This window comes from Myotis yumanensis, unplaced genomic scaffold (assembly GCF_028538775.1).
Source record: "Myotis yumanensis isolate MYYU_CA2020_CCGP unplaced genomic scaffold, mMyoYum1.0.hap1 SCAF_2, whole genome shotgun sequence".
Classification (NCBI taxonomy): domain Eukaryota; kingdom Metazoa; phylum Chordata; class Mammalia; order Chiroptera; family Vespertilionidae; genus Myotis; species Myotis yumanensis.
The window spans coordinates 138,848,359-138,867,099 of record NW_027223753.1 but is presented as its reverse complement, the minus strand read 5'-3'; the positions used below and the strand labels follow the sequence as shown (position 1 = coordinate 138,867,099).

General features: G+C 40.7%; 1 protein-coding gene across 2 annotated transcripts in view; it reads left to right on the top strand.

Moving 5' to 3' along the window:
* The first annotated feature begins 1,851 nt into the window (after positions 1-1,851).
* The window catches only part of COL8A1 (collagen type VIII alpha 1 chain), a 164,889-nt gene continuing 147,999 nt past the window's right edge, over positions 1,852-18,741 (top strand). For both annotated transcript variants that reach the window (XM_070406102.1, XM_070406100.1), the window contains exon 1: positions 1,852-1,998. The gene's annotated coding sequence lies outside the window, so the exon portion shown is untranslated. The remainder of the gene's footprint in view (positions 1,999-18,741) is intronic.

The window sequence follows — 18,741 nt, the reverse complement described above, 5'->3', positions numbered from 1 at the left end:
GTGGATCTCTATAGATCAATGGTCCTTAAAGGGAAGAGGGAATTTTGATCCCCCAAAGACCTTTGGCGAAGTGTAGGGACATTTCGGTTTTCACAACTTGGTGGGTGGGTGGGTGGGGGTGCTACTGGCATCTAGTGGGTAGAAGCCAGAGATGCTGCTCAACATTCTGCAATGCACAGGAGAGATCCCCACAACAAATTATTTGGCCCAGGATGCCCGTAGTACCCACTTGGAGAAACGCTGCTTTTGGCCCGCATTTTTTATTCTCTTGGAGCCTGGTAACATTGAAAGGCATCAGGATCTAACTTGAGACCAGGCTAGGTGTTCTATACGGCCACCAAGTGCACAGGGTGCACAGAGTGCACTTGCTTTGCAAACTCACCAGCTGTGGCTCCCCCTCTTGTTAGTGTCAGCTAGTCGTTTAAGCTCTTTGAGATTCCTTTCTTTTTTCCTAAAAAAATTTAATGTTGCCACTATTGCAGATGTCAATCTCCCACGGCTGCCTCCCCCTCCCTTGGTCTTCACCACATTATTGTCCTTGTCCATGGGGCATACATATATGTTATTTAGCTAATCCCTTCACTTCTTTATCCAGTCACCCCCACAAGATTTCTTTCTTTAAAAAAAAAAAACTACACAAAAACATATCATACTTACTCATAAGGTTGTGATGAACACTGAATCAAGTTCTATGTAATTTTATATAGAGTTATATATATGCAGTAAAAGTCCCATTAATTTTCCCGGCCCACCCACCATCCCCCTGCCCCTCTCAAAATCCCCATCCCCAAGGTTCAAATTCTCTCTTTTAAAATGCTTTCATTCCTTTGGTGGCAAAAATCAGGCTCAGGCTGGGAAGTGAGTCACCACTCAGAAGCTAAAGGAGCTTGTTTTTCTTTCTCTGAATGCATTTGTTAAGAATTTCTGCCTGATCCTTCAGCCGCTTGTGGTTGGATCCTCTCTTTAATGTTTAAGACGCACGGAGAGAGCTATGGCACCAAGACGTTTTCCAATTGTTAGGAATGAGAGTTTTTTAAATACCGAGAATAACCAGAGGGCAGAGAGCCCTGAAATCCTGTTACATAAGCAGATGTTGGAGGACCCAGGCAGGCTGTGAGGTTCCCTTCACCACAAGCCAATCTCTGCTGATCCTCCCGAACCTTTGCTGGATTTACCTTGATGCTGTAGAATCTCAAGAGGGGACTCGGGATGCCGCACACTGCCGGCAGCGGGACCAGCCTGTAAAATAAGCAGTGCCAGGGGTGGGGGGAAGGGCTGGGTGTTCCCGGGGGGCGGGTGGGGGGCTGACCGGGCTGGGGGCGCAGGCGGCGGCCGGGTCCTTCCCGCCGGTGGAAGTCCCTGCCCGCTCCGCGTCCGCCCAGCACTTTGGCTTTGCTGCTCCGGACGCCCAGCTTCCCCTCCTTTGCCTGGCTTAGGAACCCTTCAGTTTCCCGGAACCCTTATATAGCTTTTCAAATTCACAGAAAACACCTTTAATGATAACAGTCACCCAGAGGCCCCTCCATCCCACCCCGTCCCACCAAAAATGCCACACAAAACCGAAAAATAATTCAATTCTTTCCTTCCAGATCTTGCGTGTTTGGGTGTCTCTCTGTTTCCTATTCATTTTCTTCCCAACCTTTTCCCCACATGTAGTCTACATCCCTTTCTCTATTTCTCTTCATTCTTTTTTTCCTTCTCCTTCCTTCCTTTCCAGTCTACACTCCTCCCTCAGCTCCTGCACCCCACCCCCCACCCCCACCTCTCCTCCCTCTCGGGGGCTCGGGCTCTGCCCTCTCTGCCCCTCCCCAGAGAAGTGTCCAGCTCCTCCCGGGGCTGCCCGCCCGCCGCTCCTTCCCTGCCCACCTACCACGAGGAGCGACTCCTCCCACCTGCCCATAAAAGCCAAGTGCATGTTACCAGCACCGGATCAGAGCACTTCCCCGGTCCTCTCCTGTGGGAGCCCCCAGCCTCTCTCCTGGATCTTACGTGCTCAAGGTAAGGTAACACCCTGCAGGATCTTACCTACGGGGGTAGCTGCTGGGAATGTCTCCTCCGGGCTGTTTGGTTAGAGCCGATTCTTATGGATGCCAGATCAGCTGCTCCTTTAACTAGCAACTGGTTTGAAAACAGACTTCTGTTTGAACGGTAAAATAAAAGTTCATTCTGGGCAGAAACAGAAGTATAAATATTGCAAAAACCTCTCCTCTCTTAAAATCACTTTCTCTGGTGCTGACTGTGGCCGAGGTTAAAATGTATCTATTGAGGGTGTTTTGCTGAAGGCTTTTCATTGTAAATATCTCGCACATCAGTGGGGGCAAGGAAAACTTTGTCCCATTCTCAAAAATGTACTTTAAAAGGACACAATTAGTTTCCTAAAAATAGCACAGCCAAAAGGTCTGCTAACAATTTTGCTATGTTTTCCAAACCCCCAATACAGCTTCCGTGAGTCCTTTTAAAAAATATCTTTCCAGGTTGAAGTCCTTGGAAAAAATGATGCTGTGAACGGGTGCCCTTTCCACAGAGACGGTAATCAGGTGGCTGGTAGATAGGAAAGAACAAATCCAAGTTTACAAGCCATGGCAGAGTGTGCTCTCACAAAGCTATCCTTTTAAGCCTTCCTAAAAGGAGAATTGGATTGGAAGTAAGAAAGTGTATAAAAGGACTTCATGAATTTCTATGCACACACCTAAACATAAAGCATTCCAATATGTTTTACGGTAGAGAAAAATACAGGCCAGATTATACAGCATTTCTATGTACACCAGATGGTTATAAAGAAAGATCAGCTAGAAGGCTTTGGAGGTTTGAACCCTGCTTGCCACCCTCATCTAGTAAATTAAAATCAACTTGATTGGCACCCAATTCTCACAGAGATATCCAATGGTTAAGCTACCCACATTTTTAAAGACTGCTGTCTTCTTATTTCTGAGGTCTGAAAATGAGCATTGTGCACCTGTGGAAGGAAAAATATATTCCGCAGCGGCTTCTGTAAAACCAGACACTTGGTCCGTGAAGTTTGCCATCAAAATCTGTGGGTTGTGTGGGATGAAACTCTCTCATGTGGGAGAAAGCCCTTTTCCAATGCTTCCTCTGGGGAATTGCTCAAGACCGCTTAAAAACGCAAATCAAAGCTGGCAGTCAGGAAACCAAAACACTACTTCAGTTCTTAAGGTTCATAAAGTAAAAGAGGAAAAGTTTCACTTTTTTTTTTTTTTGGTTTGTTTGTATTTTTTAACTTGAAAACCTCACAAAAGCTGTAAAAAAATGCTCCACTATTAAGGAAAGTGGAATCATTAGCAATTTAACTGAGCGCCTTCCAAACTTATTCTCCTTATGGTTTGCATATCAAAAGAAATAATAAAGATATTTTAAAATTCTGTTTGGCATGGAGGAGATTCAATGCTATTATTCAAATGAAAGAGTTATATGTAAAGCTTTCTGTCATGTGAAATTTTGTTTCATTGGAAAAAAAGTATTGCAAGGAGTGCGGTTTCCTTTGAGAAAATGATATAAAATTACTATTGGCCAAGATATTATGTGACCTGGGCATATTAAAATAGCTTTTATCTCAAGCCACAGTGCAGGCAGCTTGTTTCATATCTGATGTAAGTGGATGATCAAGCATGACAAGAGCACAGGTATGGGACAAGGCCAAACCAAGTGTGTGGTATGTCCAAGTTCATTCTTCTTTTATGGTAGTGCCGGACTCACGCCCATCATCACAAGGGTGAAAATACACTGCTTCATTCAGCAGATCCCCTTGAGGGAAATTATCTTTTCTGGGAGAAAATAAAAGTGCTCCCAGTGTAAAAGAGCTCCCTGTTGCTCCTAAATTTGGAGATGCAAAGTGTTCTCCCAGGGTTTGCTTCTGCTTTTCCTGGCAGTTGACCCACCCCACCAGCTATGAGCCATTTAACAGTAACTGCCTTCCCCATGTGCCATCAAGTTCAACACCCTGAATCACTGGGTGAGATCATCCTAGATTGCTCATGATCTAACTTCCACAGGGGCCTTTACCAGACACTTGAAGCGACTCTTTCTTCATGGGGTACACAGCAGGCAAGATGATGCTTAGAAAAATCAGTGGTGAGAGTTCGTGTAGTTCCCCACTGTCTCCCCCCTTTGCAAAGGGTGTGGAGGCATAACATGAGTCTCCTCTTTATGCCATTCAATGGCTGCCCCCGGATTGGGTTCATTGCCATTACTATGCAACATTATTCCAGCAGGCTTTGACTGACTCCTTTAATGTTTCTCAAAAAAGAAAAGGTGAGCAGTAGGAGGGTAATCTGGTCATTTTAAGGGCCTGCTACACCTAGGGAAACACATGTTTTAGATTTTCACTATTCCCACAGGTACAAACAATATTCTTTTCATCATCAGGAAGTATACCCCATTGTATTTCCATTTGTGAATCAAAATCAGGTGAAGGAGAGTGGGAATAAGTATCATTGAGAGAGAAGCTGGGAGGAATCACTCCTAAAAAGTGCTTCAAGAGAATAGAAAGATCAGAATCTCTGTTACAAACACAACTTTTTTTGCCCTTATTTTTCTGGAAATGGGGAGATGAGGAAGATCAAAACTCTATACCTGCTCTTGTTTTTCTTTCTTAAATCAATAAGAGTACTTTCTCTAATAAATTAAAATCCATCTCTATTGTGCCCTTCTCTAACAGGAGAGAAGTTCTAAAGACCCAAAGGATTGCAGGTCTGCCCCACATTAAAACCCACATTATTTTTACCAGTTATAATTTTAAAAGCTATATCATGGGCATAAAAGCCCTCAGAATGTATATTTAACTGATGGGTGGTTTATATCAAGAAAACCAGCCCTAACTCTCCCAAAGGACCCAGTGCTGGGTAATTATTTGAACGTTAGAAGCAGCAATTTACTCCTCCTTATCCATGGTCATCCACTTTGGTGTGACAATTTGCAGAGTAATTGAGATGCAGCCATATTTCTCAATCTTCAGTCCTCCAAATTACCCTCTGAGAACTAGGTCTTTCTTGTTGCCTAAGCTTTCTCTTCCACCAGGCCCCCATAGGCATTCATATGCATAATTTAACGATGGTACAGATCTTGAGACTAGAGTGCCATCTTCTCTTTGGAGAGGTGCCCTGTTCCAGCTATTGAGGAAAAAGATAAACAAAAGGAGAGAAGAGGAGAGGGATAAGGGGAGAATAAATGCCCTTTGGAATTTAGAGACTCTTTCTCTTCAGCTTTGTGTGAGACGGACTTCTTACTAACCCAGAGCATCCAGAAAGTTTTCTTAAAAGGAGCTGCTCATAGATTGCTACAAAAAGGTGAGAATATAAGGGGGGAAATTTTTCCAATGACCTGACAATGATTGACAGCAGTTTATACCCCACAGTATAAAATTAGAGCTCTGCTAAACGTCCCCTTTCTAACGAGACGAGGAGTAAAGAGTGAGAGAATTAAGCACATTTCAGCACCAACGGAGAGAAGGCACTAATCTGACATTCCACTATAGTTGTGGTAACTATGTTTGCTGTTTGAGGAAGGAGGTTTTAGTCTTTCCTCAAGCAAATAGATTTACAGGAAAGGGGTTAAGGGAGTCACACAGGGTCAGAATGTCTATAATCTGGGGGCCCTGTGTGTGCAAATCCACAAAGCCATTCAAACTGAAGTGACTGAAACAAAAATATTCCCAAAAACCGATCCTAGAGTAATCTGTTAAAGAATTCTGAATTCTAACTTCCCAGTGTAGCATCATATAAAATATTACAACACACCTGATGATTCACCTTCAATCTCCTCCAGTACTTTTGGGCCCACTTCCATTGTCCTTCCTGGAAAACAAAAGCTGCCCTCTTCCCTTCAACATAGGATTTGCAAATGCAGTCATGGCCTTACTGTGCTATCCCTTTTTTTCTTTCACTGGAAGAAATCTCTGCTCAGTTCTTATAGATCAAATTTCTGGAGTACCACTCATACTTGTGGCTTTTCTCATTACCAAAAGTCTCATACTTTTCTTAAACAGAATGTAAATTTTTACTCCAACAAATAAAAAGGCTTTACATTATCTAAACCTTAATTCATATATCCAGAAGAAATGTAATTTAAAATTGCTGCTTGCCTCCAACAGATTCTCTGAAATAAAGTTTCTCAGCAATTTCATTTACCTAGTCTCTATTCTAACTTGTTGGGGATTAAAAAACTTATTGAGAAAAATCACAGAATATAAATTTTGGAAGGATCCTTGGAGCTAATTTTAACTGAAGTTAATTTTACAGGTGAGAAAAGGTCAGAGAGGTTAATGTCTTGCCCAAGGTCACCCAGACACACATAGCAGAACCAGGGCTAGAGATCACGTAGACAACCACTCCAATCAGTGATTTGTCTTGAATAACTGTAATGAGTGTTCCCCACACAGTGCATATTTAAGATGTCTCTGACTGTACTGAGAATTCGGTTGGTACTAAATATGTAGGGTTCTCAGAAACTATAACCTGGTAGAGGTTTGGGGGCTACAGCTGTACCTTTATTATAGACTGTCTAAAAACATTGGTCCAAACCCTTGTGAAGAGTGAAATCACTGATTGTCATCATCAAAGGGATCTTGCAAGGTTTTCTCCATTCCAGGGCCTGGTATGTAGTATTCCCTTGGTAAATGTGTTGAGTGGGTGGGTGAACGGGGAAAAAGAAAAAGCTAATTATAAAATATTAATTATTCTTAACTCATTCCATAAAAATATTTTTTAAAAAGTCTATAGGGACTCATAGATACTCAATTCTCAAATATATCAAATTTAAGATTCCCCCTTGCTTTAGGAAATGTAGGAGAGCTCTTCAGCCTTATTGATGGCCAAGCCATTTTCCTGCCTGCAGTACTTCCACTAGTCCTCCCACAGTTATCTGAATACTAGAAGTTATACTATTGTTTACAACCAAATATCTAGTTCCAATATTTATGTGACAGAACAAATGTATTATTTTGTGATGAATTTACAACATAACCTTCTTCTTCTCCCACCCAATAAACACTTGTACCTTCCCAAGTCTTTGATGAAAAAAGGGCAAAATATATAATGGACAGTCAGAGAAAACTTTGAGGGACATACTGGTTGAGGTATGTAGGCATGAGGCTTGCTGTGACAAAGAGGAGGGGCCATCAAGGGCCTGAGATATAGACAAGGGGTGATGCAGCTGAGAGGGTTTATTCTCTGAAACAGAAGAGGGAGACATGTCCAAGAGTTTTGAGATATTTTTAATATGATTGTCTGAACCAAGACCCTCTCAAATGTTTTGGAGATGAGATCCTATTTGGGTCAGGCTTCTGTTGGTACAGCACCATTTGAGGACTGGTTCGCATGGATGAAAACTTTGTAAGCATTATATTCATCAAAACTCTTCTTAACCCTTGACTGTACTTCAGTTAGTGAAAAAGCCTCATTTGACCTCATTTAGACTTGACTCTTGCCCAACATACTAAATCTATGTCATAAATATGTTCTCTGCTAAGATTATCACACAATTTTGGTAATATATAAGGTTACTCCAATATAGAAAATGATGAAGGTAGAAAAGAATATTCGTGTAGCATTTCTGGAAACAATTTACCCTAAGTGAGTGGACAGATGTTACCCCAGATGTGTCTTCACTTTCCTCTAAAGCATGCCTGACAATTGTTTGCATATCTTTGAAATAATAATTGTGTTTGTGAAACTGATTTATTGTATGTTCAAACTTACAGAGTCTATGACTAAGCATCATTGTGAAAACATTCTTTTAAGTACGTTTTTCTTGAAGACTGCCTCTCTTAAGCTCTCTATTGATGTGTTTATATCACAAGATATTTAGGCATTGGCATCATTCGATGTGCTGAAATAAAAGACAATTAATCACTTCATGTGCTACTTTTCCAGCTCTAACTGAATAGTGGGTGTGGGTGTCAGCTGTTGGCTTCTCCAGGGGAAAAAATTGGATCTAGCCTGTTGGGGAGCTTCTCCATTCCCCTCTGTTAGCTAGATAAAACAGCTGTTTTTCTGAAAGTCTGGACCAATGGCCTCCATAATTAAGGCTTCATGTACTAGGGCAACTATGGCTAGTTCATACAGAAATTGTACTACCCAGAAGAAGGATGGATGAGCCATAGCCTACTTCAGTTCAGTTCAACAGGAGGACAGTGAATCTTAAGAGCTATTTGAAGAGCATTGTCCTGGGGCAGCTGGGAGGCATTTTGGCAGCTATCATCCATCCCATGTAGTATGTTGTTCCAACTATTGCCTTGCACGCTCTAAAGATAAACCTAAACTTAGCTCGTAAATTCAGAGTGATGACTGTATATTGTTAGAGTTCTATACAGAACTCTACTTAGCAACTGTCCATTCTTGAAGTCCAAGTCTCATGGTGTTCATCAGTACTATAAATTCAAACAAGAAGCCTCTTGTTAAAAGGTAGACACAGGACAAGGCCAAGAACTACATGAAGGGAGACACTAGGTGGAGCTAAAAATGTGTGGCTAAGATGGCCAAGATTGTTGAGGTTGGAAGAATGAGGGGAGAAAAGGGATCTGCAGCAAAAATGTGCTATTGGATCCACAACTCCTAGTTAAACAACATGTCTAGGACCCCTTCCAGCTCCCAGATTATTCCAACCCCCTGCTGTTCAAATGAGTGGGGAGGGGAGTCCTTCACCAGTAGAGGGAACCAGGGCCTGAGTGTCTCAGGGTAGAAAACTAACTTATTCCCAGCGGGGCCTTGAGATTTGAATTTTTCTGATAAAAGGCAGAGTAAGGTGTCCTTTGCTACCAGTAGCCAAAATGCACCATGGGAGTGTATCACATTGTTGGTTTCCTTTATTTAAAAAAAAAATGTAAGCCTCTAGGAATAAATCACCTACTTTTTAGCAATGCCAGGAATATCCAGGCTTCTAGAAGTTTATTAGAATGAAAACCAAAGCAATCTTAGAAAATGTTATTTCCAACGCCACCACCAGACCACAATAAATGTTCAAGACTAAATGTTCAATTCAGTAACAAACACACCCTGGCAGCTGGGTGTCAATGAGAGACAAACACAGAGAGCTGAGGGCTCTCATGAGTTTAAAAGGGAAGTCGTGGGGCCCTGCCAGGGCTGGACCCTCCTGTCAACAGAAGAGGAGGAAGGGAACTGGAAGAAAGCAGGAGGCATAAATGGGCCAAGCAGGATCTAGCTTATTACGGAGCTTGGATCTCCAACCGAGATGGCCCAGAACATGCACTCCTAGTTCTGGGTCTCTCCAGGGAACAGCCAGAGCCCTCCCTAGACCAAAGTGAACACTTTCCTGTTGAACATTTCCATTGAACAACTGTGTAGGGATGGCTTGTTAAGACCTGAGATACTTGCATAATTCAGAATCCTTTGGGGAATCGAGACCAATTAGGACTGTAAAAGAAAAAGATCCCTGGCACATCAGAGAAGGACTGTTAGCTTTGTAAAAATTATGACATTCACAGAAGAACAGAGCAGTCCTCTTTCTAAGGCTATTTCTGATGTCAATAGAAATGATGCCGAGAAGTTGGTATGCATGTGGCCTGAAAATCCCTGTTCCAGAAAATCTTCAGTATTTTAATTTCAAAAACACCTTGACTCTTTCTGGAGCTTCAGGCAAGTCATTGATCATCTCTGTGCCTTAATTTATTGATCTTACACAGAAGAACAATTCTCAAATAACTACTCTCTTTACTATTTAGAAACACTTGAAGTCTTGCCAAGTATTTTACAGAATGATGCTACTTATGCATATGTTGTTACTGTTACTTAGTATAGTAAATGGATTATAGTCACAGTACCATGGCTGATGATATTTGTACAGAACCAAGTCAAAAGGGAATAAAGTTCCAAATAAGCACATAACCTTCCAAGATATAGCAAGAACATTTTTTGTGTGTTAGAATCCAGGACAAATTCCACATGTCTCAAAGGGTCAGACAAGGTCAAGAATAAGCAGAAAAGGGAAAAGAAATAAAATTATGGCTTAAGAGTCTCAAAAGGCCTATATGTTCACCTGTCCATATTTTTACACCAGTCAAAAGATAATTCCTCACACACAAGAAAAGGTTTTGTGATTTAAATTTTTTATTTTAACTGAAGAAAGATGAAATTTTGAGTAAAATCTCTGAGTGACACTTTTCAACATTTTCCAAAGTGTCTTTCAAAACAGTAACACCTGGGATAGAAAAAGGTTGTGCGGGCAAATAAATTTTAGAAATACTCAGTGAAGCAATATGATCAATTATATTCGCTGCAAAACTTTTAAAAGACCTTAATATGCTACATATATTTTCATTCTTCAAAAAAGTTACAGTTAATATAATAGTGTGTCCTAAACTTAATCAATGACAAATCTTCCCAACCTGAGAACATCTCTTGGGACTGGTATTCTATGGAGCAGTTTTGGAACAGTTTAGGAATCACTGTCCTGCTTCATTACTTCAAGATCTACTGGGACATGGTACTTTCAGTGTTGCTAAATATTATGTAATACACATTGACTGTCAATGTCAATCAATAAAATACGAAAGAATTCCAGTGTGATTTCCAAACCCAGATGAAAAAGGAAGAAGCAGATGAACATCTTAGGCCCCAAACTCTGAGTTGTTTTTTTTGTTGTTGTTGTTTTTTGTTTTGTTTTGTTTTGTTTTGTAGTAGTAGTAGTAGTAGTAGAAATGCAAGAATAATTTTAAGTATTTTACAAGTTCTTGATAGATGAATGGGTGGATGGAAGGTTAGAAGGAAGAGAAGGAGGGAAGGAGAGAGGAAGGGTGGTCAAAGTCAAACAGATTGAAATGATTTCTTCCTTCTCTTTCTTTTCCACTGCCTGGATATTGTGTTATAAATAGAGAAATAGCCAACAATGAGCAATAAATCCAGTAAATAAGGAGCCTAGATAATTCTATGATTGAGCTCATCTATCTCTGGGCTGATAATTGTGTTTCACCTTAAACACCCTTAATCGAGATCATTAGCCAAGCATCTTCCTTAAGCATTAACTTCCTCACCATCAATAGGCAGCAATTTCCTTTAATAGGAACATACTTACTGATATTTTAGGAATCTTTCTACATTGGAGATTATTTGATTTATCTATGACACTCAGACCTCCCAACCCCATCAAATTCCCTATTCTCTTAGGGCCCTACTCTGGGAATTCTCTTTCCCCTTTGCAAAGAATTGCCTGTAGGCTAACATCCCAAAAGCAGCAAAGTGGAACCCTCTCCTTTGAGGAAAAAAAGTAGCTCAGAGTCATCCAACAGAGAAACTTAAACTCATCATTACTAGTTATAATAATAGATATTACTTATTAAGTGTTAGTAGGACCAGACATTGTGCTGGTCTCGTTATCTCTGTTTTTTATACTAACCTTACAATGGTGGGATTATCGTTCCCAATTTAAAGATGAGAAAAATTGAGCCTCTACGTGGTCAAGCAACTTGCACAGAATCACACAGCTAGAAGGGGCAGAGACAGTATTCGAATCCAAGTCACACTCCAAACTCCATAGTCTCCCAGCTCCTCCATGCTGCCTCTCACAATGTCTCATCCTATCATAAATGGGAGAAAAAAACATTAACTCCCTGTGACAATACCTCTGACTCATAAAGTGAGAGAATTCCAGTGGCTCTGTTCCTAGACACTGCCGACTGGCTCTGTTTCTTGTTTAATACTGTTTTTAATTTCTTTTTCTTTCTTGTATTTTTTCCTAAAAGCATGCTGTCATTTTAGAGCCAAAAAAGTAAGGGCTGTGTAACTAGAAAACACGCACAACAACTATCATTTCTCCCTAGGGTAATTTGTAAGGGCTAAGGTTTCTCCATAAATTCTCCCCAAGAGGCTTGGCATTGATCTGGTCAAGAGAGTAACAACCTAGCCTGTCACTCCTAAGGAAGTAGAAATCCCCATGATTACATGAGAAACAGTAGAACAAGGTACTAGGCATGTTGAGGATACTTGAATCTGGCTCATCAGAATATTCTTTTTGGTGTTATGTTTATTACAACCCACAGACAGATGGTGAGAGTCAAGACAACTTATACAATTCCCCCAGGCCATGTGAGTCACCTAGAAAAAAATCTATGTTGTCTACACCTACTGCTTAACCTGCCATGAGGGTATACACAGCAGTAAGTATACCTCGAGCCCTACTTTCTTGCTATGCTGAAGACAAAAGAGCAAATAAGTTCTAGCCCTTTCCATATAATCACATTCTGCTAAACATTTTTGCTTTTGTATTTGACCTTCCCTCTCTGCATGTAGTATTCCCTACTTATTCACTGAATTAATTTGCACCCTTCCTTCAAAATTCAGATCAGGTATCCTCTGAGACGACACGCCTGTAGTCAGCCTGCACCAGGGTACACTGTGCACCTCCTACACGCTCCCTAGCACTCTGTGCACAGCCCTGCGGTGGCCATGGTCACTCTGTAATGGCCTTGGCTTGTTTTTGGTACAAGACTGTGAGCTCCTTGCTCAAAGATTTTTGTCTTATCTCTGCAACCTCAATACTTGGCACATAATAGGAGCTTAATAAATATGAAAAAGAGGAAAGAAAAAAAGAATGGGGGGGGCTAAAATGCAGTGATGGTGAATAAGAAGGCTCTAAATATCCTTTTCTCTATCCCCATATGTTGTTCCAAGATACAGCTTGACCTAAGTCCATTCATGTGCCTGCACACACACACACACCGCATAGAATGTTACTAGGCTCAACTCTGGAGCTAACAATGGAGCACAGGATGAATTCCCATTGGTACGCTAATATTAAATACTAGAGGCCCGGTGCACGAATTCGTGCACGGCGGAGGTGGGGTCTCTCAGCCTGGCTTGCGCCCTCTTGCAAAGGATCGGGCCTAAACCAGCAGTCAGACATCCCCCGAGGGATGTAGCAGTGTGCCAAGTGGCAGGCAGCCAGGGAGGAGCCCAAGCCAGTGCCATGCTGCTCACACTCATCCCGGCCCACTACACCTGCCGCCGCCACCCGGTAGCACTGCCACAGAGTCGGGAGAGGCTCCCACTGCTGCAGCTATGCTCACTAGCCATTAGCCCAGCTTCTGGCTGAGCGGTGCCCCTCCTGTGGGAGTGCACTGACCACCAGGGGACAGCTCCTGCATTGAGTGTCTGCCCCCTGGTGGTCAGTGCACGTCATATCAACTTGTCAGCTCATCGTTCTGGTCATTCTGGTTGTTCATTCTTAATGGTCACTTAGGCTTTTATATATATAGATTGGCTTTCTATATACCAAATTACATAAGAACAAAATATTTGCTGGTACCACTGTCCCAGAACTGTCAGTAGTACTCTGCTCAAAAATATTAAGTGGATCCCTGGCCAGTGTGGTGCATTTGGTTGGAGTGTTGTCCCACATACTAAAAGATAGTGGGTTGGATTCCTGGTCAGGGCACATATCTGGTACCATTCCTGGTTGGGGCGCACTTACAGGAGGCAACCAATCAATATTTCTCTCTCACATGGATGTTTCTCTATCTCTCTTCTTCTCTCAATAATAAATGAAAAACATATCCTCCAGTGAGGATTTAAAAAAAAAATTCAGTGGAGTTCTGAAATACAAAACAAACAGCTTAGGTTGGTAGTTATGTTCCTCAACCTCCACCCCAATCTACCTTTCCATCTGTATCCCTTTCTAGTCTGTAACAGGAATTTAACCTAAGCCAGACAGACTATTATTCCTGCAAACATTCCTTTTTATTTTCTCCACTGAATATCCCCCATTGTCCTTTTAACCTGTCCAAATAACCATAAATTCACGGTTCTATTATAGTCTTCCAAAATATTGCAACTGCATTGATCTCTCCCTATTCTCAGTTGACCAGCAGTTACTATAAATGTCAGCTATGTGTTGCTTGTATGCTGTGTGGAAGACATCAGGGCATCTTCTAGAACTTCCTGCAGTGATAGAAATGTTCCAAATCTGAGCTGTCTGATAGGGTAGCCACCAGCCACATATGGCTCCTGAGTACTGGAAATGTGGTTAATGTGACTGAGTTTTTAAATTGTATTTTACTATAATATCTTTATATTTAAAATTAAATAGCCACGTGTGGCTAATGGCTGCTGTATTGGCCAACACAGAATATTTAAATTTTCATGTACTGTGCCTTGTATAAACTACTGGAAAAGTTGAATAAGATGCTTTTATGTATCCCCAGTAAGTTCCAGGGCCACAGTAGAGTTCATTATATATTCTGTTCAATGCATTGCTTGACTACTGGGTCTGCCTCTAATTGTTGTATTATCTTAAAGAAGTCTCCCCTATATAAATAATTAAATAGTATGGGTGGCATTTGGTTTTTGTGTGTGTGTGTTTTATTTTTTATTTTAATGGCTTAAACCTGCTTAGAAAGACACTGTATCACTACTTGGATCCTTAATGCTATACAAACAAAATGAGATGAAGAACAACTTGAAGTGAGCCCCTGAAAGAGAAAATCCCATTATTTATTAAACCTCTTCTTTTTCATTTTGGAGGAAAAACATATTTTAAGTGCTGAGATATTGAATTGCTTCAATTTTTAATATGACCATTTCTACCGAGAAAGATTGTGCCCACGAATCCGAAACAGTCACTTTCTGAAGGAAGTTAGTTCTTTAGCATAGATTTTCCTGGAGCAGTTTTGTCTCTATTTGTGGTGAACAACCTGAGGCACTTTGAAGAAGGCTAAATCCTCTATCAACAGGTCAGGGGCAGTAGCATGTCCTTGGTATTTGACAATGATGTGGCCCTGGCACTTACTGGTTCCTGAAGGCCCTTAGGAATGATCATGCCAACAGGCCAACTATGCCATAGAATCTAGTGCCTGGCAAAGCCAAAAGCACAGTGATCAAACGGTCTGGCTGCAGATTAGATTCTGACTTATTAATAAGCCTTTAGAAAATAAACCAGAGTGAATTTCTAACAGCAACAGTTTACAGGAGATGTTTAATGATTTCAGAGGTTGGTCACACCACATGCCTTCCTCCTGACTCAGTGAAGAATGGGACAAGGACACGGGAGGCTCTCAAGGAGCCAGGGCAATCAGCTGTGTCTTCTCCATTCACAGCTAAGTTTATTTGGAGTGACTGAAATAACATTTAATGAAAACTTTTTTAAAAGAATAAAAGAATTTATCCTGTTATCATGAGCCAGACAACATTGAGAAATAATTATGGGTCTGTATTTTACCCTGCCTTGTAAAATATTTACAAATTGCAGCACAAACAAGCTCTAGAGTAAATAGTAAAGATAGCAATAGCATTTCACTTGTAAATTTTTTATATTTTGCCATAAAAGAATCACCATGTGTTTAAATCACATTGGAATACATATGAATAAAATTCTCATCTGCAGACACGAGCCAGTGACTAAAGAAAGAACTCATGACTCCTTTTGTTTTTATCAAATAAAGTTTACTACTACCACATCAACGAAAGAGTATTAGTAAATACCTTAATTTGGGAACTTTTAAACATGAAGACAATGATAATGACAATAAGTAAACTTTGTAGAGAAATTTACAGTTTCTTGGATGTATTGTCATATATTGCTTCATTTGAATTACGTAAGAAAGGATTTAATATACATTTCACATGTGAGGCAGTGGAAGCTTAGAAAGATTAAGTAAATTTTATAAACTCCTGAAGTCCTTTTCTTTCTAAGAATTCAAGATGAGCCTTGACAAGACCACATCCAAGAATGGTCCAGAGCATTCCGGCAGCATCAATGAGAAACTGCAGCAAAGGAAAACAGAATGACCTGTAAGGTTACTTAGTAAATCAGATTCAGTGACTGAAAATGTGTGTTTCAAGACAATAGAACCCAAATTCTCAACAATAATAGCAGTTAATATTATTGTAGGTTTGCTCTTTGCCAAGCAGAATGCTGAAAGCTCTTTTTTACATTATAGTATTTTATTCTGATCTTCCTATGAGACAAGAAACTATTTGATAGGTTAAGTAACTTCTGCAAAGTCAAATAGCTATAGTAATGGAACCGGAATATGAAACCAATAGATCAGATTCCTGTGTTCTTTTTTAACTGCCATATCATTGATATTTTATCTCCAAAGAATCATCCATAACATCCTATTAATAATCTGTGGACAAACAGATGTGCACTGGTGGAAGGACCAGCAACATAAGAAAACCATTGATAATCAGCAGGAATAGTTTGTAGGTTGTCTTCCATATAGTTTATGATTTTAAAGGACACACAATCCATTTAAAAATAGCCTGTGTTATTTAAAGGATATTTTATTTTATTTTAAAATTCACCTTTATTGTTGAAAGTATTACAGATGTCCCCCTTTTATCCCCATTGACCCCTTGTAGCCCACTCCAACCCCACCCCAGGCCTTCACCATACTACTGTCTGTGTCCATGGGCTGTGCTCATATGCATATAAGTTCCCCAGTTAATCTTTCCCCATCCACCCTCCATCCCTGCCTTCCCTCTAAAATTCAACAGTCTGTTCCATGCTTCTATGTCTCTGGATCTATTTTGTTCATCAGTTTATTTTGTTCATTAGATTCTACATATGAGTGAGATCATGTGATACTTACATTTCTCTGACTGGATCTCCCTTTTAATTAATGCCAAAATGCATTTATGGAGAAAATATCAAAACATCTGATGTCATTTATGAGAAGCCATTGTAGCGCTGTGAATAAAAGCACTTGAATTTAGCATAAGTCATGGGGTCAAGCCCCACTTCTGCCACCAGCAAATGCAGCCACACTGGCCAAGACAGAGGAAATCTTCCATTCCTCTGCTCTAAAATAAGTCTACCACTCAGGATTGTCATGAATGTGTCATATGATAATATGTGAGAAAGTGTCTGGAACTCAGAAGGTGGCCAGTAACTGTTATTTGATGATAGTGACTACTGACTATTGAATGCTGACTTAAGTGCCAGCATAGCGGGCATTGGGGTGAGTAGAAGCTTCAAGTGTGGCTTTCTACAGATTGCAGATGAGGGCACTAAGGATCCTTTTGCTTGTAGTTTATTTAATGAACTCAACTCCTACTCCAGGGCGCTGCTCTTAGCTTGTCATGGTGGTAGTGTGGGCAACTTATACACTAATTTAGATTCCTGATCTTTTAGGGTTTGGATTTTATTTTTCTTAGTGGGAAGGAGGGTTTATTTACTTTTGTTTTGTTGTTGTTATTTGTTTGCTTGTCCTAAATGGCACTACTTCATCCTCCCTACAAGTTCCCCAAAGGGAGAAATTACCATGATTGGCATACAACTTCCAGATCAAGGCCACCTTCCTCCCTTCAACATGGCATTACACATTTTATGGCAGCTGTGTCCTCATCGGGAAAAGATGGCTGTCCTGGGTGTCTCAACTAAGGTCTTGGTTCATCCCATGAGCTTTGGAGTTTTATGCTGCTGTGCTCTACAGAACTCCCATTGAGGCTGCTGGCATCCCAAATGCATCCTGGCCCCTGCATTTTGATGCCGTAATGTACCTTAAGTCGTGTATGTACCCCCTACGGTATTCATCGTCAACACACCAGAATCCTACCTTACATAAATTCCATTTTCCAGTTTAAAAAAGCCATAACCTTTTGCCGTGGCTGGTGTGGCTCAGTTGGTTGAGTGTCATCCCATGCAGTGAAAGGTTGTCAGTGCGATTCCCAGTCAGGGCACATACCCAGGTTGCTGGTTCAATCCCTGATCAGGACAAGTACAGGAGGCAACCAATCAATGCTTCTCTCTCTTTTTCTCCTTCTCCCTTCCTCACTTTCTATAAATCAATAAAAATCTATAAAAATAAATAAATAAATAAGTCCTAACCTTTTTATCTCTATACTTTAATTATTAAGAAATCTTTCAACTCAGGCTTCCTAAGAAAAAAAAGGCTCTAAGAAGCCCAATGTTAGAATAAGGGAAATTAGAAGCTACCGTGGAGGCATTTTAGTTCATAAAGACAAAGGAAGAAAGAGAATAAGAGTTTAAAAGATTTTGCCCCTCAAGTTCAATTACCCTAGTTTTGTTTGTTTAGGATTCCAATCTTAACCTCACTTAAGCATTCATTCATTCATTCATTCAACAAATAATTATTGGAGACCTACCGTGTTTCAAGCTCTGTGCTAGACACCATCAAGGACTGTTTCACCTGCACCTGTGGTTTGCAGCTGAAAGATCTAGAAACTAGTAAAAAGCCACTTGGAGCATAAATGTACAGGGAATGTAAGAACCCCTCTTCTTTTTTTCCTTTAAAGGGGAGACCACTTTTTGTGCATTTTTCATACCAATTAAGGTGTGGTGAGCCTTCCCTGGGAGCCGGTGTTTTCTCACATGTCCATCTACACTAGCTCTCACTCAATGACTGGTGAGGATAATATATTCAAGCTCTGGTCCACTCCCTAAGTGCCAGAAAAAGTAACCAATCAGCATCTTATTAGACATATTTTCAGACATTCAACACACTTATATAAAAATGCATGAAACAGTAAGCTATCTTTTATCTGGTATTCTTTCAACTAACATAGTTAGGAAATCTTTTTTAAAAAATATATTTATTGATTGATTGCAGAGAGGAAAGGAGAATGAGAGAGAGAGATAGAAACATCAATGATGGGAGAGAATCATCGATCAGCTGCCTCCTGCACGCCCCCTACTGGGGATTGAGCCTGCAACTCAGGCATGTGCCCTTGGCCAGAATCGAACCTGGGACCCTTCAGTCCGCAGGCTGACACTCTATCCACTGAGCCAAGCCAGCTAGGGCAGGAAATCTTAATT